The sequence below is a fragment of the Myotis davidii genome, unplaced genomic scaffold (assembly GCF_000327345.1).
Source record: "Myotis davidii unplaced genomic scaffold, ASM32734v1 scaffold205, whole genome shotgun sequence".
NCBI lineage: Eukaryota > Metazoa > Chordata > Mammalia > Chiroptera > Vespertilionidae > Myotis > Myotis davidii.
Genome location: NW_006297573.1, coordinates 7,267,136 through 7,293,598, shown reverse-complemented (window position 1 = coordinate 7,293,598; position 26,463 = coordinate 7,267,136).

Below are 26,463 nucleotides of genomic sequence, written 5' to 3'. Positions count from 1 at the left end.
CCTGTACTCACCAGCCTGGTTACTGGCTTAGCTGCACTTCCCCTATTGGAGCGCACTGTCCAACAGGAGGCAGTTCCTGTGTTGAGTGTCTGTCCCCTGGTGGTCAGTGCATGTCATAGCAACTGGTTGTTCCACCGTTGAGTCTATTTGCATATTAGCCTTTTATTGCATAGGATAGGTCCACTGGAAATCTTAATGGAGTAGAAGACATATAAATTTATATATAATTTGGGGGTCAACCATATGTAGGTGATAATTGGAACTCTGAGATTATATACAGCAATCGAAATATACTGTATAAAATGATGAAGAAAACACACATCATGGTCCAAGACTGAGAATACCAATATTTAAAGGACATATTAAAAATAAGGTGCTGCCCCAGCTGGTTTGGCCCAGTGGATAGAGTGTCAGCCTGTAGATTGAAGGATCCCAGGTTTCATTCTAGTCAGGGTCACATGCCTGGGTTGTGAGCTTAATCCCCACTGTGGGGCATGCAGGAGGCAGCTGATCAGTAATTCTCTCATCATTGATGTTTCTGTCTCTCCTTCTCCCTTCCTCTCTGAAATCAATAAAAAATATAAAAGTAAATAAGTAATAAATAAAGTGCCTAAGAAGGATACTGAAAAATCTGACACTGGCAATACAGAGTACAACAACTTCAATAATTTAAAAATAAAAAGAAGATAATCTTCACAATCAAGAATTTGTAGCAAAAAATTTTTGATAAAATAAAAGCTACAAACCACTTATTAAATTTGACAGTTAGGAATCCTTATTGATTGTAGCAAGACCAGATGTGAGACATGGATGTAAGCAGGAAGAAATGGTGTCAGATGAATATATATGAATATGTGAGTATATATGTATCTCAAAATTTGGGGATGAATATTGAAGAAACTAATAATTTAATTTGAATCAAGGGAAGAGGTTGTTGCAGTTGATGAGAAAGACTTGAGAATGGAGCCCGGTATAGTATGGTGTTTAAAGATAGAAAGGAGAGAGGAAGACAGTAAAAACAATAACCCAAAGAGGACATAAGGTGGTAGAAGTAAGTTGTTGGTCTTGAAAATGAGGAAGAACATAGCCTCTGAGACTGTAAAAGGGGATGAGAGAATGCTTGTGCTAGCAATAATGAACATAGTTAGTGAGCTAAGAAATTGAACAGCATCATAAAGTCCTCAGGCAGATCTGGGATGCCAACTGTGAGAGTAAAGGAAGTTAGGTAGGGAGATTAGGAAAGGGGGAATTTTTGGAATAGTCTCTGAAGCAAATGAGAAAGGAAACTGATCAAGTAAAACACGGATGATCAGACAAGGAGTTCAAGCAGATTTCTCAAAGGACAGATTTGCAGTATTGATAAGTGGGGGGCACCACAGTATTATCCCAAAGACATCAAATATTCATCATATAAATCTCAAAAAAGGTCAAATAAATCCCCCCAATAGAATATTTATTTTGTGCTGAAATTTGCTGAGCAGATGTGTTGGGAAGGTAGTTATTTATTCAGCCATTTGTGAGGGTGATGCTTTTTCAGTTTAGCTCCCTTCTTAGGATCAGCAGGTTGATCTCTGCACCACTAGCCTTCAGTGGCCTCCGTGGTGTTGCCCTTGTCTCCATGCTCTGAACCCTTTGTCCAGGCCAGCTATGCACTCTACCTCTACTAAATTTGTCTCTAAGGTTTTATAAATTGGGCATTTTTAATTGTATAATTTCATTTATCTAAAACAGTGGTTCTCAACCTTCCTAATGCCGTGACCCTTTAGTACATTTCCTCATGTTGTGGTGACCCCCAACCATAAATTTATTTTCGTTGCTACTTCATAACTACAATTTTGCTACTGTTATGAATTATAATGTAAATATCTGATATGCAGGATGTATTTTCATTGTTACAAACTGAACATAATTAAAGCATAGTGATTAATAACAAAAACAATATGTAATTATATATGTGTTTTCTGATGGTTTTAGGTGACCCCTGTGAAAGGGTCATTCGGCCCCCAAAGGGGTCACGACCCACAGGTTGAGAACCAAGGATCTAAAATATCCAGCATAGGCAAATCCAAAGAGATAGAAAATATATATTAGTGGTTGCCAGGAACTGTGGGACATGGGCCTGGGGAGTAACTGCTGGTGAGAAAGAGGTTTGTATTAGTTGTCTAGGATTTCCATCACAAAATAACACAGACTGGAGGCTTAAACAATAGAAGTTTATTTTATCACAGTTCTAGAGGCTGAAAGTCCAATGCCAAGGTGTGGACAAGGTTGGTTTTCTCTGAAACCTCTCTCTCTGGCTTGCAGATGGCCACCTGCTCGCTGTGTGGTCACATTGGTCTTTCCTCTGTATAATCCTGCTCCTTGTGTCTCTTTCTTTTTTAAAATGGTTTATAGGCTTTATTTATTATACAGGAAATTCACCTTTGCCCTGGTCATGTATGCATACATAAGTGGAACAATAAATCTTTCTCTGTCTCTCCCTTCCTCTCTCTCTAAAATCAATCAATAAATATTTTAAAATTTTACCTATATGTGTCTTTAATTATTAAGTAAAAGTAATGTGCCTTGGAATACAATTAAATTCACAATTGGGAATTTTATGATAGAGTTTTCCTATGTATTAGTGCATTTTAATCATTCATTCATTTATGTTAACTGAAGCTAAGAGATTGTTCATATGTTTCAATTTCATGTGTGCTTTCAAAAGGCTGGAAATTGTTTTAAGATAATCTGACTCTCAATCTACATGTACCAATCTGTAAGCCCTACTCCAAAATAGAGCTCAACTCTGTCCATTCGTCTCTTTCCCCACTAGCATCACTTTGTCCAAGCCACCAGCGTCACACCCAGACAATGACCGCCATTTTCGAACCAGTCTGCCCACTTCCAACTTTGTCTATTTTTAAGCCTCTCTTTGTCATCATGTTTAAAATGTTCTAAAAACGATTCCTTACCCCCTTTGTATTCTTGTACTTCGAAAAACCCCAATTCCTTCATCTGAACTATGAAGCCCTACAGGGCAGAGCACTGACCTCATCTCCTGCCACTTGCTGCCTTGCCTACACTGCTTCCACCACATTCATTTCCTTTCGTTTGCTAGAACTCGCCATGAACACTTCTGCCCCAGGGTCTTTGAACTAATTTTCTCTCTCAGCCCAGAATCCTCTTCCATCTGATCTATCCATGGCTGGCCTGTCCCCATGCTTCAGGTCCCAGCCAGAAGGCTATCTCCTTAGAGAAAATTTTCTTTTTATTCTAGCTGATGCCTATGACCTCTCCATCCCTCCATAACTCTAGTATAAAATCATGTTTTTCTTAATAAAATCTATTGGTCCATAATAAATCGATAAATAAAACAATGCTATCGTGTGTTCTCTTTTACACAAGATTGTAAAATATTTGGGGCAGGAAGCATGTCTGACTTGTATAACTTGTAGCACCAGTCCCGAGCAAAATGCCAGCTCACGAAATGAATGAAAATGAAAGAATGAATGGACGACCTGTCACTTGCCAAATATCTAGTGTAAATCGTGCTCATCCTATCTTGAGCATTTAACAATATTATTCATGTTTTCTTTCTAGAAACCACTTTACTTTGGATTTCTGCAACATCTTGCGCTGCTGGTAATCTTACTTCTTGGAACACTTACTGTCATTTGCAATTTCCTTTCTCCCTCTACACTCCTTGACTATTAACATTCTCTGGATATTTGTCTTTGGCCCTATACTCTTCCTTTGCTCACCATATGCTTTCGAGATAATCTAAACCACAGTCACCGATTTAACCAAACCTATGTGCTAACAACTTCCAAACTCTTCAGCCCATACCTTTCTCCATATCATGTGGTTTGAAGCTGTTTTTCCAGATGCCCCGTATTTCTAAATTGATATTTCAAAGTTCCCTAAAACTTCGGATTTCTAAAAGTAAGCATTCTACTACTTTTATCCCCACCCTGTTGCTGCTTTTACATCTCACATGGCACCACCATCTATCTAGTTACCTAAACCATCTATTCATTTATTCTTTTTTATTTTCAGTAAATATGTGAGTGATTTCTGTGTTCCAGGCACTATTTTGGGAACTTGAAATAGGTACCATTAGTATATAAAACAGGTGTGCAGGCATGCACACACACACATCCTAAAACAACAAAAACCTGCTTAATCCTTTAAAAATCCTCTTTTTTCCTTCACTTCCTATTTCTAGTTGCTAACCCAGTTGTGCAAGTAGTTTTCCTTACAAGCGCCATTTCATTTCCTCTATTCCTTCTCTACCTGCATCATCTCTAGCATTACAACATTTTAGTTGGTCAATCTGCCATCAAAAATAGCAGGCAAAACATTATAAAATGCAAATTGTGTCATGATTCTCCCCTAGATTAAAAACTTTCAGTGGATCTCTATACCTACAAAGTGAATGTCTTGTTTAGACATTTACCAGGGGTTGATGCAGACCAAGTCAAAATCAGGGTTATATAAAGGAAAGAGAGGAAAAAGCCCTAGGTGAACACTCCAAATATTCCAAAGTTTTCATTACAGCACATCATCATAATATGAAATGTGCTGGCACCAGCTGGACTAGACCAAGCAGATACAATCAATTTATGCATGTGTTGTTTTTTTTCATCATAGAAATACTGCTTTCATTTTCTCTCTATCATTCTTTGTGCTTGTTATATGCTCTTATAGTGTACTGTTAAATTATTAAGTTTAATTTTAACTTCCAATTCCTGATGATTTATGAATACACTGAACAAAACAGTTCTCTAATGTAGATTTATGTAGGCCATGTTAGCTATTTTTACTAACTATATGTATCATCATAAAGCAAGATTTATTTATATACATAATTCTCATTTCAACCTAAATTTTCTTTTAAGAAAAACTTTATAGCAAATAACTATCTACCTATTGGGTCAATGTAGAATTCATCTTAGTGGTTGCTTAATAAATAGGGTAAAGCAAATCACTCCACTTTGTTTGAATAATTCCTGGAATGATGTATTGTTTTTAAAATTATATATCCTTTTGAATGAGAAATAATTCTACTCTTCAATAACTTTGGTATTTTCTTTTTTAATTGGAAGTAAAGACTGATGTTATAGGAATAAATGGTGTTACTTGAAAGACATATTAAGTAAAGTCATATCAGCCACTGTTTTCCTTGGTTGGCAGAATCAATCAATTCACCTATTAATAAAATATTTATTAGGTGCCAACCTCAAGCCTGGAATTGATCCATTCCTTGGCATTAGTGAAATAGTAAGTACAAGAGGGGAAAACAGGATGATAAATTTCAAATTATAAAATATGATTACTAGAATATTTTTATTTTCACCAAGATGAACTGTGTATATATATATATTTGTTTGTGAAACATCTTTGTAAGAAACGTAAGTTTTAGTTTACAGGTGAAAGGTATTATTTAGAACCTGATACTGTATAAACTTCTATGGTATTCATATCTCTTCAGGGAAACCTATTTTCTAGAGCTTCTGTGTCTGCCATTTGGAAACTTTCTATAATTATACCCCATTCAACAAATGAACCAGTGCCTCGATCCCACAGGTCACAGCATTGGGCCCTGGTGCCATCTTAAGAATTCTATCAGAGGGCTTGTTTGAAAGGAACTAATTCTGAGCTCAGGGATCTGGCCCTGTGGGCTCCAAGGCCCCATTGTTCCATGTGGTTCTGCATTTACATGCAACATCCACGTGAGGCTCTGAACTCGAGATCTCAAGTGACCCTTGTAGAGCTTAGTCCTGAGAGGCCAAACAGAAAGTCAAAGGAGCTATGCTTATGTTAAGTCAACAAAGAACAATGACTGAAGGTTAGCCAAGATCTTTATAAGTAAAACGCGCTCTTCTTCTGGATTCTCAGATTGTACTTACTACAGATTCAAAATTTGAATCGGAGGAGGAAATATAAAATGAAAGAAGCCTTTTTAGTATGTTGGGGTTTTTTCCAGAACTCTTTGTCACTGTATGAGTTAGTTAATAGATTCAAGACCAAGTTGCCATGTCCCAGAGGGATGCCAATAAACAGAATCCGCTCTACATCTAATTATTTAATCAGTAAACAACTCTTAAACAGGATAATGCAAGGCAGTTCAGTAAGCACAGAATACATTTCAGCCGATAAGGTGTAAATTTAGTGAATAGTGGGAACCAGGGCCAGCCAATCACTGATTTTAGTCATCTGAGAAAATTTTTTGAACACTCTTTTGGGAGGTCAGATGATTAGAAGGACTTCTCTCTATTGTGAATTCATTTTTTAGTATAGGTCTTGAAATTGCCAATTTCATTTATTTAAATACTTTTATTGACATAGTTCAGAAAATAAAGACTCACCTGTGTTTTTAGATGGGCCACTCACACAGGATTCCAGATCCCTGACTTTCTGCTGTTTTCTTCCATTATAGTCTTTACTAGAGGCCTGGTGCATGAAATTCATGCACTCAGGGGCATCCCTTAGCCCAGTCTGCCACCCTCTTGCAGTCCTGGAGCCCTCGGGGGATGTCTGACTGATGGCTTAGGCCTAAACTGGGGATCGGACCTAAGCTGTCAGTCAGACATCCTTAGCGTTGCCACAGAGGCAGGAGAGGCTCCTACCACTGCTGCTACGCTCCCCAGCCATGAGCCCAGCTTCTGGCTGAGTGGAGCTCCCCCTGTGGGAGCGCACTGATCACCCAGGGGCAGCTCCTCTGATGAGCATCTGTCCTCTGGTGGTCAGTGCATCTCACAGAGCCTGGTCATTCCACTGTTCAGTCAATTTGCAGATTAGCCTTTTATTATATAGGATTACCACAACTTTTTAACCTTTGCAGAACCAACCTGGTCAACACTCCCAGAGACACCTGCTTCTCAGAGTTCTGGGTTCTAGCTCCAGGGGCCGTATTTGTGCAGTCAGAGACACTGAAACCAGCTGAGATGTGGGGTTTTGGAATTACAGAGGCCTTTCTTTAAGTTTCTAGGCTGTAAAATTTACAATACCTTTCCTAGCTATTTCTTATAATTGTTATTTACTTGACATTTAAAATTTTTCTTTTTACCCTTTTAGTTACCTAATTAACAACTATACCTAGGTAACAGTTCTTTATATAAAATTTTCTCTATTCAAATAACAGGTTTATGGTTTTGACTCTTGCCCCTTAACTCTGTGTGTGTGTTTATATGTGTATAATTTTCACCTATTAACTAACCAAAATTCTTAACTTCCCTAAATCTGAGTTTTCTAATGTGTAAAATGGGGCTAATATTAGTACCTACCTTATATGGCTGTTATTAAGATTAAATTAAACAATACATGTAAGAGTAAAATACATAACAAACTTGAGTTTAAAATATTATACAGAGTTTATAATCTGGACCAATAAAATAACAAGAATATGTCCTCCTAATTCATAATCTATGGAGTGGGTACATGAATGTTTATTTTATTATTTGTCTTTAAATTTTTATATATGCACTCTTTTGTATTACTATTTACTTTGCAATACATAAAACATGCTAAAATATAGTCAGCACGAGATAATTATTATGAAAGACTATATCATGCACAGTTGTGAAAAAAGAGATTGGAGCAAAAATGTAGGCATCTACACATGGTTATAATTTTCTTCACTTGTCAAATTTTCTAAAGTGAGTTATGCATCACTTTAACAACAAAAAACAAATAAACCTAAATGTTAAAAATTATTTCCTTCACTTAAATGGAAAGTGTTTTCTATGACAAAATTTTCAGTGCATGGAGGAGTCTGCCTGTTGCAGTGCAGGAAGGGATGTGTGTGCATGTTCTGCAGACCATGTTTCCCTCAGAACCAACAACGCTGCCAATCCTGAAAGCTGGCATGTCTACAGGAAGCTGAGCACTGTCTGCCTGGGTGTATCAAAGAGATCTGTGGTTAAATATAACAATTATTCCTATTTTATAGTCACCCATAAAATGACAGTAACAGAATAACAATATATATATACATATATAGGGTGTCCCCAAAAATGTATACTAGTACACACTTGAACAGCAGATAGCTATATATATTAGAAAGGGGAAAAGAGAATTTAGCAGAAGAATGTCAACAACATTTTGAAGATGCTGAGAGGATAGGGTAGGGCATGGTGGAATTAGAGCTGACGGTGTTGAAAGCTAAACGTAGAGAATTTAGCAGAAGAATGTCAACACATTTTGAAGATGCTGAGAGGATAGGGCATGGTGGAATTAGAGCTGAGGGTGTTGAAAGCTAAACATCTGCAGGAAGAGAAGCCAATGAGAGACAAGTCAATTGACACCCCACAATTCAGAAACTAGAAGAACAGGTGAACTGGACTGAACTGGATTGTCAGAAATGTGTATAAGCAGTCAGACCTCAGATCTGCTCTTTCCCAGACTCCACAGCATGGCAGAAAACAAGAAAATTTCTTGAGAGCTGGAATGAGAGAGTTTCTTGACTCCAAGGACATTAGGCAAAAAGATCACCAGCCTTTTCATACATGAATCTTTAAGATGTAATATGACCTCATATTATATCGCACCTCTCTATTCTTACACTCCTACTAACAAAGAATTAAAGCCACCTTCTTTGGGGAAATTGACCACCTGAGGAGTAGTGGCCATAGATAGAACAATTTGAGGTCACTGACAAAATAGCTGGGCTCTTATTCAATTATTCTATGAGATTCACCATTATATGCATCCCACTTATGCATGCTGACCTTAAAATTAGTTTTTAGTACTTTAATTGTAAACATTAATGGAAAGACAAGGATAACTACATAATTTAGGGAACGCTCAAACATGAACAAGAAAAACAAGTCCAAACCACTGTTTGAAACAAGTACTAATGAAACAGACACAATGTAGGGGGCAGAAGAACACTTAAAAGAAAATAATCTATAAGTATTATCCTTAGAATGGTAGATGTACAAATATATACATATATAATCTGTAAAATATATGTATATATTTAATTTCCATAAAATGAGAACAGTATGCTATTAAGAAAATAAAATTCAGAGAATAAGAAAGAGCTCTTGGAAATTAAAAATGTGATTGTAGAAATTTAAAAATTAAGAAAAAGTGGAAATAAAAAGTTGAAGGAATCTCTTTGAAAGTGATTGAAGAAAAATAAAGAATATCTAGGTCAAGAAAATAAGAAAATTAGAGAATAAAACCAAGGTCTTCAACATCTAAATAGGAAGAGTTTTGAAAAGGTAGATATAGAAGTAAAGAAAACATCCAAGTAAGCAATATAAAGCTAATTCCTAAAGTCATTGGCATGCATAATTTATCCAATGTCCAGAACACATAATTTTAGTACTACCTTCCTATAATTGACATATTTATTTTTTGTAAGAATTGCTAATCATTTTCTTGATTTATTTTGATTTAATATAAATAACAATTTTTAAAAAATGAATAAATGTCAGCTGACTAGATGTTACTTAAATTTAGTAAAATATTATATGTGAACTGAAATTTGTATTTACAAGACCAATATTACACTCACAGGTTGTACTGTGCTTCACTTTTTAAAAATTTTAAACTCCAAATTAAAAATTCCAGTATTCACATGAATGACAGGATTGAAGTAATTCAAGTTTCATTTTCTCATTTGTACAATGGCTATGCTGTCATTATTTTACTTTGAATATGCTATGTAAATACAAGAATATGTAATATGTAACCAGGAACTATGCCCAAAGAGAACTCCTGATTCTAAACCCTTATAAACTTACTCTCAAAATGAATAAATACAAGTATATCTGCACCTGTTCAGAGGGAGAAAGCTAACTATATTACTAGGAATTCTCCACATTAATCTTCATGTAGAATGCTATTTATTATAAGTAATGCAAATATGCTCATTTTAAGGTTACATATATATTATTAAAACTCAACAGCACCAGCAGTAACTCTGAACCTAGAATAATAGTAATTTGGGAGAAGAATTGTTGGCACATGGTAATCAAAACAGAGCATCTTTTAGTCAGTTTTAATATTATTTTTAAATTCTCTTAGTATTTTTAAATACTTCTTTATTGCCTGCGCTGAAGAAGACTGCTCCACTGACACCCTCTTGGTACTTCAGCTCCTAAAATTGAAAAATGTGTTTCCAGACTGATCTACCAAATGCTCTGCAAATTAATTTTAAAACATTCACTCTAAGAAACTTTATTTGGCAAATGCAGAATACTTATGATAAAGAAAAGTGTCTTCAAAATTTAAGAGAGAAAATAAAGCTTATATGCTACCAATCAAATTGCACAGCAATAATGAAAACTAGAAAATAACAGAGCATATTCTGTAAACTTCTAAGAGAAATTTACTTGCAACAAGAGTTTTTATTCAAGCTAGGATGTAGAGTGTATGGGGATAGAATAATGACATTTTAACACAGCCAAGTGTCAAAAATGTACTTTCTATGCATCTTTCTCAAGAAGCTATTGGAGGTTGTACGATATCAAAAAGGGGGAGGAGGGGCCTAATAAGAAAGAGGAAGATGAGATGCAATACATCAAAAAAGAAAAGGGAATTTTCTCAGAATGGCAAAGGATGGGATCATAGCTGAGAGCAACTGGTTTACAACCAGTTATAAAAAAAACAGGATATTACAGAAGGAATGGCTTAACATATACATATATGGAGTGGACAGATTGTCAAATACAATTGATTCTCTTTGCTTTGGTTTTCCTGTTAGAATATAATCTACATGAGGTCAGAGAACAGGTCTGCCTTTTTAATCTATCGAGGGCCCAGATTCTTATAAGCATACTATAAACATACTAGAGGCCTCAAACACAAAATTCGTGTGCTTGAGGCCTCTAGAGGGGGACGGTCCCTCAGCCCAGCCTGCACCCTCTCGCAGTCTGGGACCCCTTGCTCCTTACAGCCTGCCTACTTGCTGCACCTTAGCACTGCTGGGGTGGGAGAAGCCCCCGCCACCGCTTCTGTGCTCACCAGCCATGAGCCAGCTTCTGACTGAGTGGCGCTTCCTCTGTGGGAGCACACTGACCACCAGGGGGCAGCTCCTGCGTTGAGCGTCTGCCCCCTGGTGGTCAGTGTGAATTCTAGCAACTGGTTGTTCTGGCCATTCCTCCGTAATCATCGCACAGGCTCTTTTTATATAAACTAGAGGCCGGTTGTGGGAAGATTCCTGCAAGGATAGGGCTTCCTGCAGCCAGAACGAATCAGAGAAGGGAGCAAAGCCTGCCTCAGTGGGCTTCGCTACCCTCTCTGCTGCCTTGCTCCCTCCCGTCTCCACTTCCTTGGCTCTGCTCCTGTGTCCACTGCCTCTGCTCTGCTCCCATGTCCGCTGCCTCGGCTCCCTCCCTCTCCACCACTTCGCTCCCTTCTGCAGTGTTTAGCTTCCTTCTACCTGTATTCAGTCTTTGCTCTGCGCTTGCATATGCAAACTAACCACCATCTTTGTTGAGTTAATTTGCATACTCATCCTGATTGCCTGGTGGGTGTAGCAGAATGACACCATTTGCATGTTTCTCTTTTATTAGTGTAGATAGTGCCTGATACATAGGTAAATGCTCCTTATTTATTTGCTGAAATTTAAGAGAACACTGACATTTTCATTTTTGTTATGTTACCCTCTAATTGGAAATATCTCTTTGAAATGATGGGAAGTACATGCCTGACAGTGTGTTCTCAAATCTGATATAGCCAGCCAGTAAAGAAAAGGGAGGAGGGAGAAGGGCAGGGAGGGAGGAGAAGAAAAGAGTTAACTGTTTTAAAGTAGATTGTAAATAATCCTAATTAACAATGTCTACATTTTGATTCAGCATTTTCACTTCTACAGAACATAAAGTGGCTTATCCAAAGATACGTAGAGTATGAAAAAGTGGTCAAGGCACTATTCTTCATAATAGCTAAAAAGTGGACACAACCTATTGGTTGTTCATGAAATGGGACCTGGGCAACAAAACTTTGGTGAAGCCATGAAGTAGCTTTGCATATCCTAACTGAGGAAAATCTCCCAAGACATATTATTAGGGGAAAAAAGTGAGGTGCAAAAAAGCAGGAAGGGAATGATGCCACCTGTGCAAAGGAAAATATCCATAAACAATATGAAACAACTTGTAGGTATTCTGTCCCCCTAGTAAATATAAACTATCAGTTATAAATGTCATTCAGTGAATTAACATAATCAGTAGATTTGCATTAATGAGAGGATTGATTTATGGTGGTCTGGTAAATATTTAAAGTTGACTCCTTAAGAAAAACATCCTTAATTTGTAGCATTTGACAATATCTTCTGTGTAAATATTCCTGCCAGGCTGATTTCACATTATCAACATAATATCACTGAATTCAGAGTTGGGAAAAGATGTTCACAATTTGCTCTCCCGAGCCAGAGGTAGTCAGCTCCGGCACACCATTGGGAGTAACCTAGATAAGCTCGTATAACCAGGGCTTACAGTCTCTGCTCTCAGTCCTCATCTCTCCTTTATGTCTTTCTGTTGTCCAATAGGAAGGCCAGAAAGGCCATTCAGCAATGCAAAACTTCCTGTGAAGCTGGATGAGCAGGACTGCTATGTTCAGCTTTTTTACTGAAAAAAAGATCCGGCAATTTGCATGATTTTGCTTTGCCCCTTTTGGGCTGCTGGATTTGTTTGCATGTAAAGTAAAGAAAATATTAGGTATAACAGGAATGAGCTATCAAATTGATATGTCCTGACCTTTAGAAGTAGAAAGAGCACCTTAAATTAACAACATGTATAGAATAAATGCAATGAGTTGTGCCCTTTGACTTCAAACTATTTACTCTCTAGATATGTGTGTATGACCATCAACTTTCTGACAGAAACCCTAATACTAGGTCTTTGGAAATCCCCACAGTAAATGCTTGGCTAAATAGCAAGAAAGGAGAAATGATCTTTCCTCTTAAGTGACTGCTGATCCAAGCAGCAGTTTCTTCATTTGCTCAATGCAATGGCATCTACCTACCATCACCTCTGGGCAAAGGTCAGGCATCAACAATGTTTACCTACGTCTATGTTTATTCACAACTGGAAGTAATCAGGAAGTATAGTTATAAAGAAAAAAAGTGAGATAAATTCCAGAAGGAGGAAGGGGAAGAATTTCTGTTATACTACATAAATCTTACTCATCTTGATAATGTACTAACAGGTCCAAAATAGATAATTTGTAGAGTTGAAACCAGGGTATTTGTGAAAGAGGAGGAGATTATAATTATATCAGTCAATTATAATTATATCAATTACATAATTGATCATTAAGACTGAATAAAATGTATGAATTTGGACTGTCCTGAGCAGTATAGCATAGTGATATTACAATTAAATGCATGAAGTTGGGAGTGATGTATTGGTGTTTTCACCTGACAATATAAAATCAATATTCCCAAAAGAATATGAAAATATAGCTCAGAAAGATGATTGGGAAAAATAAACCTATGTATGCCTTTAGGTAGTACAAAAGATCAAAGTCAGAGTATATGAAGTTAAAATAGACTATCCCAGGCAGCATGGCTCAGTGGTTGAGCATCGACCCTCTAAACGAGAAGGTCATGGTTCATTTCCTGGTCAGGGCATATACCTGGGTAGAGGTTCAGGCTCGATCCCCAGTGTGGAGCATGCAAGAGGCAGTCGGTCAATGATTCTTTCTCATCATTGATGTTTCTATCTCTTTCTCTCCCTTCCTTTCTGAAATCAATAAAAATATATTTTAACTTTAGACAAGAATACAAAAATAAAAATAAAATAAATATATTTAAAAAAAATACAGAGACTAAGTTGCAGAGCTTCTATAGGATATTTTCATAGCAATATAGTTGAATCTTATTTTATATAAATAAAGGTATTTCTAAAAAGACATTGCTGAAGTAAATGTTTATTGAATTTCATTCTCCTTTGGTTTTAGTAATGAAAACGGGTGAGTCTTGAAAATTATCTAGTCCATTTAAGAAAATTACAGTACTTTTATAAATTCAAAAATGCTTAAAAATAATATATCTAATGAAAATTTAATGAAATTAATATTGACAACTCAACATTGTCAATATATTTTGATTTAATGTTGAGAACATTATATTAAAGGCGTAAAAGAAAAGAAACAATACTTTAATCAAACAGACAGACCACATTGTTCCAAACAGTGAGTTCCACAACATTTCTTTCCCAGCACTTGTACAACAGAACATGTCTTCTCTTGGTTTTATGAGACCTTGCTTCATAATAGTTTATAAAATGGACTGACATAAAGAAATTTTAAAAGTTGATGTAGATTAAATGTTGGAAAAGATTCAAGAGTAAGAGACAGTCCCTCAGAATACAGCGATAAATTTACTTTACACGTTCGCATTTGTTGGAACTTACACAACTGTGAATAAAATAATGGGAGATTACATTTTTTCCTGAGTGCTAATTTAAGCAGCAGATTTTTAGGACTCTCTATTCAATGAGGAGAATAAAAATTATCTGACATGATAATTCCATTAATCCATGTCGAAACAAAGCCCTGAATTATCAATTTTGAAATGGCAAATTTCTGTGCATAGAGTTTCTGCATTACAGCATGTACTTGTAAAACCTAAAAGGACTGTCACTTTCCCCATTAGACAAAGCTCTGTTCAGACCCTAGCCTGAATAAAATGTCAGGTTCTGCTCTCTGAAGCCGAGGAGGAATGTGTAGCACATAATCGAACTAAGTTTTGCCTTGCTAAAGCCAGGAATAATCTCTTTCAAGTTGCTTCTGACTTTGTCCAGGCCATGTAATCCCAACCAAACATGACCAGTTCTAGGGCTTTGGGGCACACTGTGCTAGAAACCTTATAAAATGTCTCAAAAATATATTCAAATATTCAAAGTTCCTTCCTTTCGAATGAAATTTTAATGTGTATAAATTAAGAACCAGAATTTATAAAGGCCCTAATGTCATTAACTATAATATTTGTGAAAGATTATTCTATAATTATGTTTAAATTGATGGGAAAAGTGTATCTGCAGACACAAACCAGAATAGAAAAGAAGTATGACTTGAATGTAAATCTTAATTGGCATTAAAATAAAATCTGAAGAATTGAACAGGCATGTGGAATAGAAACTGTGTTTAATAAATACATACAGCACTGCACTTAATCAAAGAATGTTTGTAAAGAAAATGGTTAGCCATCGTATAACTCGCCTATTCATTCTAAAGCGTAATTGTCAGCTTTATTTTCTTTTGCCAGAGTAAGCGGCCGCATCTTTAGGATATTTACAATTTGTGCAATTTATTGAGACAGATCCAATTCCTTTTTTATTTGTTTTCCCAAAGCACCTATTTTTTTACCTTTGCTGACCAGTGCAAAATCATCCTCACTAATGTTTATAAAATACCACATTATTGTTAGATATTGAATCCAAATGCAAACACTGCAGGTTCTAACAGATAAGGCCTTGATGGAATCTGTCTTTAGATTGCTGCTGTCCAGATCGCCTCCACACAGATTCTGTAAAAGCCAGTGGTTTGGAAACATGGAGGGGAAGAAATGCAAGTGTGTGTGAATGTGTGTGCGCACGGGTATGTGTTTGAGAGAAAGAGGAAGCTGGGTATAAGTGGAAAGAAAGAAGAGAAATTTCAGCTACAAAAAAAAAAAAATTCTAAAACTTGGGTAAAAACATGGCAAGATCTGATTGTTTTCCAATGGTTAATAACTCATCATAAATTAAGCAAAGAAGCAATAGAATTTCCACTCAGAAATAGGTTAAATTTAAATTAAAAACTTGTGTCATCAGTAATCTCAACTCATATTGTTTATTCTACATGTTACAGAAAACATCAATTGCCAGAAGAGTACTAACTTCTGCAGCTTCTAAGTTAAAATGGTAGGATGCTAAGAAGCCACAGAACACTTTATTGCTCTCCCCTCGGTCAGCACTGAAATATCGCCTTCCCTTCCCACCTTAGTGCTATGGGATATGTGCTGGGTGGTGGGGATGTGCAGAGACGTGACTCCCCTAAATTCTCTGGCCAGCACTATATAAAAGTGAGAACTATTTCTTCTTGTTTTGAGAATAGGATACACCTTAAAGAAATAAACAGAAGGAAGAGTGGAACCAACACTGGTATTATATGTATCATATGCTAACACTCATTCTAGGATCTTTTCCTACATAAACCCCTTTAATCTTCTCAATAATTTTGTGATATAGTGGGCATCCAATTTTACTAATGAAGAAAATGAAACTCTGTGGTAAGCAAATTGCCCCAAAGTTATAGAGCAAGTAAGTGTAGACTAGACAGCATCCTCATAAGAAGATCTAGGCACATTTCTAGATCATTTTATGTGTAAAGCCTAGAAGTAGGTCATAATAAACACCTTACAGAATTTATGAGGAAATTCAGAATATTTGAACATTATTCACAAATACTTTGCTGCTTAACTTATACGAGTTTCTATTTGCATTACTGTGAAATTCATGTATGTAGGTATTATTGGGGGAAAACCTTTGGTCTATGAATATTTTATATGTGGAATCAGTTAAAGAAGTTACCTTTAGTTAATTAAAGGAGCAATTGAAATCCAATTTGGGGTGACCACCAATCACCTAAAAGACCACAGTATGAAACCACTGATAGAGCCAAGTTTCTTAGATATACAGTAGAAATGGCTAACATCACTTTAACAAAATCTCAGTTGCACCTCCACATGGGGATTTAAGGGAGGAGAGTTCTAGATTTTTAATGTCAGGATTGGATGATTGTAAGGTGGATATTAAAGGTGGGGAACTTGTTGGGTGTAAGTTGAATTTATGACATAGCAGCTTTGAATTGGTAAAAACATCAAAGAGAAATTCCTGAATTGAGTCTTGATCAGTAAGCTGTTAGTCTAGATCAGTGGTCAACAAACTGCGTCTGGCAAACTGAGGCTCGCAAGCCACAAGCGGCTCTTTGACCCCTGGAGTGTGGCTCTTTCACAAAATACTGACTTCTGCGCATGGGCCACGAAGTTTCAATCACACTGTATGTGCACACCCGCACGTGGTATTTTGTGGAAGAGCCACACTCAAGGGGCCAAAGAGCCGCATGTGGCTCATGAGCCACAGTTTGCCGACCACTGGTCTAAATAAATAACCTATTGTCATTGAATCAAATACTTCCAGGATAAACAAGGATTCCTTAGAGCACATAATTAAATTAGTTTTACTTATTCCATGTTGTTTAACACAATAGAAGGAGATGAATATGGTGTTGGTTATCATTTGTGTCATGCCGAATATCAAATATTTCAGTTTGACACCAAAGCCCATGCTGATCTGCATGTCGCTTCTAAGAAGAAAGTGAAATTATTCACTAAGTGAGCCCTCAACACTCTGGCTTCACCTCAATCTGGATTGCCAATTTTTTTCTGGCCTTTTACACTTCCTTCACATTCTTTCTTGTGAAAATCAACCTACTTATCTGAGAACTAGAAAGCATGCCTGCATCATTCCTTTGGGATGAGATGTACTTCCAGTGTCTTTCATTATTCTCATTCTTCTTTGGATTATCCTCAATGTGGAAACATCCTTAGGCTTGTGGTCTTCACAGAAAACTTAAAACAAGCTTTTTACCACCCAAAGGCATTGAAACATATTAGTTTGGATGCACTGGTTTTCCAGGAAGAAAAACCTAGGGACTAGATGACAATGTTCTCCCCAAAATGTGGAACTATAAGGAAAATGAGCTCTGAAAGTCTTTATAGAGCTTTACCCTTTACTAGTTAAAAAAAACTATGCATTTGGAAGGTGGAAACAGATGCTTGTTTCATAAAAAGGGACTTCTAATAAAGAAGGGATTGTAAACTTAGTTTAATTGGTATTAATCCTAGACAAATTATAGAGTTACAAGCAAATATTAATCCTATTGAGTTAGTCCCTGTTCCAAAATAGAAAAAAGAGTTTCCCAGGTGGAGCTCAAAATTGGTCCTGGTATACCAAGAGCAAGGAGAGACCGAAGACAGAGAAAGACACTCTGGATTGGTAGGTGGTGGTTTTGATAAACAAGGGAACTTATATATGAGGTTTGTCTTGGATGCCACAAGACAAATAGATTTTTGTGCCATCCTGCCAGAATCATATAAGCTTATGTAGAGGCCTAACGGGTATCAGTCACATATATAGACCAAATGGCATCAACAGCACATTGTGCTTTCAAGGCTGTGTCCTTGAAATGGCTTCTAATGTGGGAACAGTGGGCAGAATACACAGTCCAAGAAAAGGGAAGCCAGTAAGGTGCTTCTAATTGCCAGTGACCAGTTTGCAGGTCAACCAATAGTCATGTTCTATCAATGACTTCCTCTATCAGAGACAAAGACAGACAGACAGACATAAACAGAGACCCAGCAGGCAGCGTGGTTTAGAAAACTTGTGGTGCAGAGGGAATTTTATCCTTAGTCAGTCAACTGGAAGTTCTGCAGAGAAAACTTTTCAGATGACTGGAATTAAGACTGCACACAAGAGTGAGTTGCTCCCAAGGCTATCCCACCATAAGGGTAATAACATTATATTGCTTAAGCACATGCAAAGAAGTGTGTGTGTGTGTGTGTGTGTGTGTGTGTGTGTGTGTGCACATGCGCACCTCCAAGACCAAATGAGAAACCCACCATCACGATTTTGGAGGTATGCCAGGAATCATCAAAACAATTCCTACTCTCGGTGGTCCTTTCTGAGAAAAGGTGCTAAGGCAGTTTTCTGAGCCATCCCCATCCTGGTATCAAATGATTATGCAGGGAACCATGCCTGAATTAGGAGTCCAGTAGGGATGTTCCATTTGAATGATTACTAAGCCACCTAGTTAGAATATCTATGCCCAGAAGTTGGGAGAAGGACCAAATAATAGTAGGATAACCGAACCAGGTGGGCAGGATGGTCTAGGCCAGCCGTGGGCAAACTACGGCCTGGGGGCCGGATCCGGCCCATTTGAAATGAATAAAACTAAAAAAAAAAAAAAAGACCATACCCTTTTATGTAATGATGTTTACTTTGAATTTATATTAGTTCACACAAACACTCCATCCATGCTTTTGTTCCAGCCCTCCGGTCCAGTTTGAGAACCCATTGTGGCCCTCAAGTTAAAAAGTTTGCCCACCCCTGGTCTAGGCTGTTCCTATGGTGACCTGTAATTACCTTTCAAACCTCCAAGATATGAGTTAATTCATTTCCTACTTGAGCCATGCCTATGTGAATAGCTTGGTGCAGAGAACAAACTAAGTAAAACACAGTGTTCAGGGAAGAAGACTTCAGAGCCATTCCTTGGCATCAACCTGGCCTCAGCCGCTCTGGAGCACCGTGGCAGGCCTTTGTCAAGCCTACTCGTCTAGACCAGCAGAGGCCAGGTCACAGTAGGATTGCTGATGTAACAAAACACTCAAGGCCATTTTACCTACTGTCCATGCAGGCTCAGGGTAGAAATGTTTTGTAAATGTGCATGACCAGGTGCAAGCAGGGTTTTGCCCTGTTCCACACGAGTTGCTATTGACAGGAGAGCAGGAGTGTGTTCAGGACACTCTAAGAAGGGTGGGAGCAACAGCTCTTCAGCATTGATGAGGGTTTCCGAGAGGATTCTGCAATTTGGCCCCTCTTTCCTATTGTTTCCCGGGGGGAATAAGTACAGAAATCTCAGCTAGCTCTGTAAATCCAAGGACAAGGTTTACTGCGAGAACATTATGTCTTAGAGAAAAATGTCTAACAGTAAATGTGAAAGGTGGTACAAAAATGACTAGACATGCGATGGCAGGTCCAAGGGGCCTCAGGGCAATCCCCCAAATAGCTACAAACCTCAGCGTGTTGCCAAGAGAGACTCTCGTTTTCACATGACCCTGAAAAGGCAAATATATCTTAGCTGGTAGAAACGGTGTGTGAACACATAGGAGACTTTTGGTCAGGGTGTGAAGATCCCACAGCAGTAGGAGCCGCTTGATACATTAATACATCAACATCAGAAGATGCAGCGGACACATTTACACATCAGCCCATGCCTGCAGAGAGGAGGCCGGAGGACAAATCCTAATGGGTGCCAATGGCAACAAGCTGACGAAGGACTCAATGCCTCATCCAAGAAGCAACCAGGAGATCTTAGATGCCACACTGGAGAGACTACACGGAGAGATGAATCAGGAATTCACTTGGGTTTAAAGCTGAAATGTCTGAGAAAACACCAACCTGTTGAGTTAACGTAACTAAATATTCAAATGACTAAACTAAGCTTTCCTCCAATAGGAATGGGACCTCAAGATAGACATTAAGTTTAATTATAGAATGTGAAGTTTCATTTCTTGTACATCTGAGTGCATGGTTTTTGAAAATGACACTCACTAAAGTAGAAATTAGAGTCAAAAAATGAATATTCTTGTTTACTCCAGTCTTATCCAACCACTGTGGTTAAGAGAAATTAAGAATCCCACACACATATCTAGTAACTAGAGCCAAAATGAAAACTCAGAGCTCTATGGATCCTTAGCTAGTCTTCTCTAACATATTGGGAATTATTGCTAATCTTTTTAAAAGTTAACTGCTATTCTTTATAGCAACCATATAATTTTTTATTTTTAATTGTTAATCTTCTAGAAAAGATTATAAAATTTTGTTTTATTTTAGCATCAAGCACTTCTTCAAATATTGTATGCAACTTCTACATCTATGATGTATGAACACGTATACACAAGCATGTGTGTGTGCATGTCTTGTGTATATGTGATCACACATCACAAATTTAGCATGTGCACGCACACACACACAGACACACACACACAAAACAAATGAAGCTGCTCTGGATGACTGAGGGACTAAAGGGCCAGCAGGGTCTAGTTCAACACTCCATCAATTTCAGCAGTGATCACTAAAGCACTTCCTCAGGACTCTGTTAGAAATTCTAATATGCTCTCCTTTGGAAAGAATTGAGCATATTTATATACCAACCGTTCCTTTACCCGGTGCCTTCGTTCTCTTCTACTTCCACCATGTCACTAAAACCGATCTCTGGAAGGTTTTAAATGAACTCCTTTTTGTCAAATTCAGTGGACTTAGATAAATTCTATTGCTTCACAACCTCTCCTGCAATTAACTCCTTTGCCCCTCGAAGTTTTCTTCTCTCTCTTGTTTCAGAACATGTCAATTCATTAGTTCCTCACACGCCCTGACCATCTACTCTGCCTCCTTATCAGGCTTGAATTCCAGCTCTTAGTTTTTAACGGGAAATGTCCCTCGAGACTCAGATCTTAATTCTCTGATGCTCTGTCTCTTCACGCACTTTCTCAGTGAGCTGATTCTTTCCCAAAGCCTCATTTAGGACTTCTTGGTGATGATCCAACTCATAAAGCCTGTATTTTCCCACACAGACTTTAAAGGCCAGAAACTTAACAGTCATCTTTACTGTTATCCCCCCAAAATCTCAAAAGGCCCCAAAATGAATCTCATTATCTTCACCCCAGAACTGCCTTCCTTTCCCACATTTCCGTTTCGGCATTAGCATCATTTTTCCATCTCCCATAAGTAGAAACTGAAAAGCACAGTATATTTTTTTCTTCCTCCCAATCAATACCCAATCTGTCACATTATTTCAGCAAATCTTTCTTCAGAACAGCTCTCAGATTCATCCCTTTCTCTTCATCCTGGCACCGGCCTTACTCTCGCATTGCCTCACATCTGGTTTGCTGCAAGTTTCCTGGCTGATTATGTTTGTCCCTCTATTTTCTCCGCGATCTCCTCCATCCTGCATGTAAATACTGATTAATCTTCATGCATCTCTATCCTCACTACAGACACTCTATACTCTGATCCCTTCCTATTTATTCAGTCATGTTGGCTACCTCTCCCCATCACTCACTTGTTCTGCTATCTGACGGTCTCCCAGCTACCTGGTGTGTAAGCCATCCTCATGCTGGCCTCTGCTTCTTGCTACAATCTGAACCTCTGTTTATCCAAATAATGCATGTTCTTCAGTTCTTCACACCCCTCTCCCAATTCTTTCCTAAGACTCTTTTTAAATGCTTTTCAGGAAATAGCTCAGCTTGTGAGGATTCCCTTATCTATATAGGTGTGTGTGTGTGTGTGTGTGTGTGTGTGTGTGTGTGTGTGTGTGTTTCCTTCTGAGGGCAGGAATCACACCATATGTATTTTATATGTTTTACAGCACCTAACACATTGTTGAGCACAGTATTGAGACATGAGTGATAGGTTCATCTGACCCTAACTTCACTCTACCCTGTCACCTGTCCTTTTCCCCAATAGTTCTATTTTACAGAGGAAACAAAAGCTATTGAGTGAGAATACCTTCAAATTTCTTCAGTACCCTTCAAAATCTCTTTCTCCATGAATGCCTTCCTCTATTCTGCCTATTAGAAGCAATGTATATTTTAAAACAATTTTAAAGTTAATCCCTCTCCTCAGGCATTTGATTCTTTTCTCTCTCATTTTCCCAAATTTTGCTTCAATTATTTTTCTGTCTTATGTTTTCAGTCACATACTCTCTTCAACATCTTCCCCTTGATGTGAATACACTCTTAGGCAGCCGTGGGCAAACTACGGCCCGCGGGCCGGATCCGGCCCGTTTGAAATGAATAAAACTAAAAAAGAGAAAAAGACCATACCCTTTTATGTAATGATGTTTACTTTGAATTTATATTAGTTCACACAAACACTCCATCCATGCTTTTGTTCCGGCCCGCCGAGCCAGTTTAAGAACCCATTGTGGCCCTCGAGTCAAAAAGTTTGCCCACCCCTGCACTTAGGTCTTCAACTTCCCAAAGAGCTCTGTCTCTCCTTCCAGCCCATCCCTTTCTTTTCCTCCCCCACCCAGGTTCTTATAAGAACAGTGACCCACACATGACACTTCAGAACCCCCCTGTCAATACTCAGTATGCCTTCTGTGCTCCTGCTGCTATTCAAATTAATTTCTAACAAGCAATGTGGGATGACATTGTCTTACCCAGTGTTCTCTTCTGAAGGTGTACAATGTATTGGTTTGATACATTTATATACTGCACTATGATTACGCTAGTAGCATTAGCGAACACCTTTATCAAGTCACATATGTTTATTTTTGTGTGTGTGTTAGGGATAGTTAAAATTTAGTCTCAACAACTTTGAAGATTATAATACTGTATTGCTGAATATAACCACTATGTTGTGCATTCAATTTTGAGAACTTATTTATCTACTGGTTATAAGTTTGTACTCTTAAATGTCTCTCCAATTCTCCCAGCCATTCTATTCTATTCTATTCTATTCTATTCTATTCTATTCTATTCTATTCTATTCTATTCTATTCTCTGAACCACCATTCTATTCTCTGTTTTTACAAGTTCAGCATGTTGTTTATAAGTGAGATCATACAGTATTTGTCTTCCTCTGTCTGACTCTTCCCACTTAGCATAATGCCTTCAAGGTGTATCCATGTTGTTGCAAATGCAGGATTTCCTTCTTTCTCATGGCTGAGTAGCAGCCCAGTCACCTATTGATGAATCCTTGGGTCATTTCCATATTTTGGTTATTGTGAGTATGCTACAGTGAACATGGGTATGCGGATATTTCCCTCAGGTACTGGTTTCAATTTCTTCAGCTACATATCCAGGAACAGAATGACTAGTTCATATGGTAGTTCAATTTTTAAGTTTTTGAGAAACCACCATACTGTTTGCCATGGTGGCTGTAAATTGAACTACCATATGATTTCCAACAATAGTCAATTTTTTTTGGTTCACTCCTACTTTTAACATTTCTCTTCCCTTGATTGATGACACACATTCTCCTGATTCATTTCTGAATTTGTCTTCTTTTTTCTCGTTGCTCATCCTTCTTCATTAACTCCTCTTCTTTCTCCTTCCTTTTCCAAAGACAGGATTTCTCAAGGGGAATGCCAGACATTTTGCTGATGATGCTAATGGGTTCAAGTGAGAGAAATTATGGTGAACCTCTCAGCCTTCAGGGGAGCCAGGAGGAGCAGGCCGTGGGGACCTGGTAGCCCACAGCAAGGAGCAGCCTTGACAGTTAGGCCCAGTATGCCAGGCAAATTTAACATTGTGTATGTGTACTGTGAGCTGTTTGGAAAATACTGCCCTAAGATTCCATTCTCAACACCCTTCTCATCTACTATCAGAGTAATGTGCCCTACCTTCCTACCTTAAAAAAGGAAAAGAAAGAAAGAAAAAAATTTCCCTCTTCGCCTACAAAAGAAGAATCAAAATCTTTAGCTTGGACTTCAAAGCTATTCATTTTAAAGCCTTACCTTCATTTTAAAACAAATAGATTGATATAGGCAAGAGACGTTTGTGCCAAGTATTTAGATATTTGCAAAAAATACTAAATATCCCCTCTTTTATAACTATGAAGTGTGAGTTATAATAACTCTCCTACCTACCTCACAATTTTTCTATCCCCAGCCACACTACCTGAGGACCAAATAAAATAACCGATGTAAAAGCACTTTTATAAGTCTACCGCATTATACAAATATCGGGTATTAGCATTTCACACAGCCTAGCTGTTATGGCCTCAAGAAAATTTCTTTCATTATGACTAAGTCCATACATGCTAAATGAAGTATAACAACAAGGCAATCATTGGATGCTTCAAGCCAGATCAATAGTTATACCCTAAATAGATAGAAAATTGAAGTACAGTGTTTTGGTTTAAATTATTCAGACAGTTGCTTCAATTCTACACTTTATTTTGTTTAGACAAAAATTATGTCAGATAACCGTGTTTTTAATGCAATCATGTATCATAGCTTCTCTTGAAAAATAAAAGTGCTTTGGAAAATTCCATTCTAACACTTTCTAAAATGTATTTCTTTGATAGGTTTTTTTTTTTAAGTTTGCCCTTCCCTTTTAATATCATTAACTTTCATAATTGGCTTACAGATTTAAATTTTCTTAAATGTAAATAGAATTCAACTCAAACCAAATACATTTAATAAACATTTGGTAGATGCCAATGTACATAGTCATTTGACAATGGAACATGTATTAAAAACAAATTATCACGCGAAGATATCTATCAATGTAGAGCATTCAAAGGAAATAGAAGGATGCATATAAACTATAATGGAAGAAATGATAAAATAAGGCCTATAGGGAAATTATAATCAATGAGAATGCGATCAATGCTAACTTAGATTGAAAGAGGTGCATTGCAAGAAAGATGCCATGAAGGAGACAGACTTAGAATCTGTCCAAATATTTTACTTTGGGTGTGTATAAATGTTCAAGGTCAGAAGAAGAGCAACTCTGTTTTTCCCATTATAACCATATTTTTCAGCTTAGATGGAAACAGTTCCAGGGCAATTCACCCCCTCCTGGCTTTCTATCTATGTGTGTGCATCTCTGAGAAGTAGGATTAGAGAGAAACCTGCAGGCATATTAATAAATAAATTTCACATGCTGTTAGATATTAAGTAAACATACAGATAAATATTCCTCTAGGGGTTATGATCTTATAACCTGGGGATTTCTAATTTGGCACCTGTGACATATAGTTACATCCCATGGGAATTTTCAGTAAATTAATTATCATATTTTCAATTTAAAAAATGCACAATCTAGATTTACTTAGTGGACTTCCTGCATGATTCAGTGTGTTACTTTTGTATCAACAAAGTAAGCTATAGGTTTATAATTTGCACATCTTTTCTTATGTTCCCTCATTTGGAAAATACAACAACATGCAATGTAAGCAAACAATGGCAGCAAACAATTGAAATTAATAAAGAATATCTAAATAACCAAAATGTTCAAAATGCATTGTTTGGGCAACAAGCAATTAATCAAAATTCAAATGCAATTATCAACATGTTTTAAATTTTCAGTAACAGTGCAAGAAAATACAGCCAATTGATTATTAAAATAGTAGAATAGATAATATTTCCATGCTCTGAAAATTACTGGTTTAGAAAAGTGAGACCAGCACACAATGACTTTAAGTATGAACTTAGTTCTCTTGCATATATTTATTATGCATGTATTATAGACTCTTCTTAAAGTTAAAAACAACAATTGCACCTAAATATCCTATCTGATAAACATGGTAATTAACCATAACTTTGCTACCCTTCCCATTGGCTAATCAGCAAGATATGCAAATTAACTGACAGCCAAGATGGCGGCTGGGAGCTAGGCAGCTGAAGCGAACATGAGGCATGCTTGCTTCAGTGACGGAGGAAGCCAAGGCTCCCCGCCTGCCACAGCCCAGCTCTGAGCTCCAGATGCAACAAATGTTGCAATTATAGAACCTAAGCAAACCTCAGGTACCTGCTTTCAGCTGTCAGCGGGCTCAGAGGTTAGAGCTCCAGTGATGGCAACAGAGTTTCAATTATAGAATCTAAACAAACCCAGATACCTGCTTTCAGCTGGCAAGGCCTCAGAGCTGGAGCCAGCTCTCAGCTCCAGTGTCAGCTATAGAAGGTAAATAAATCCCAGAATATAAAAAGAAAAAGAAAAAAGGAGAGGCTGGGAGCTTCAGTCACCCACCAGCCTGA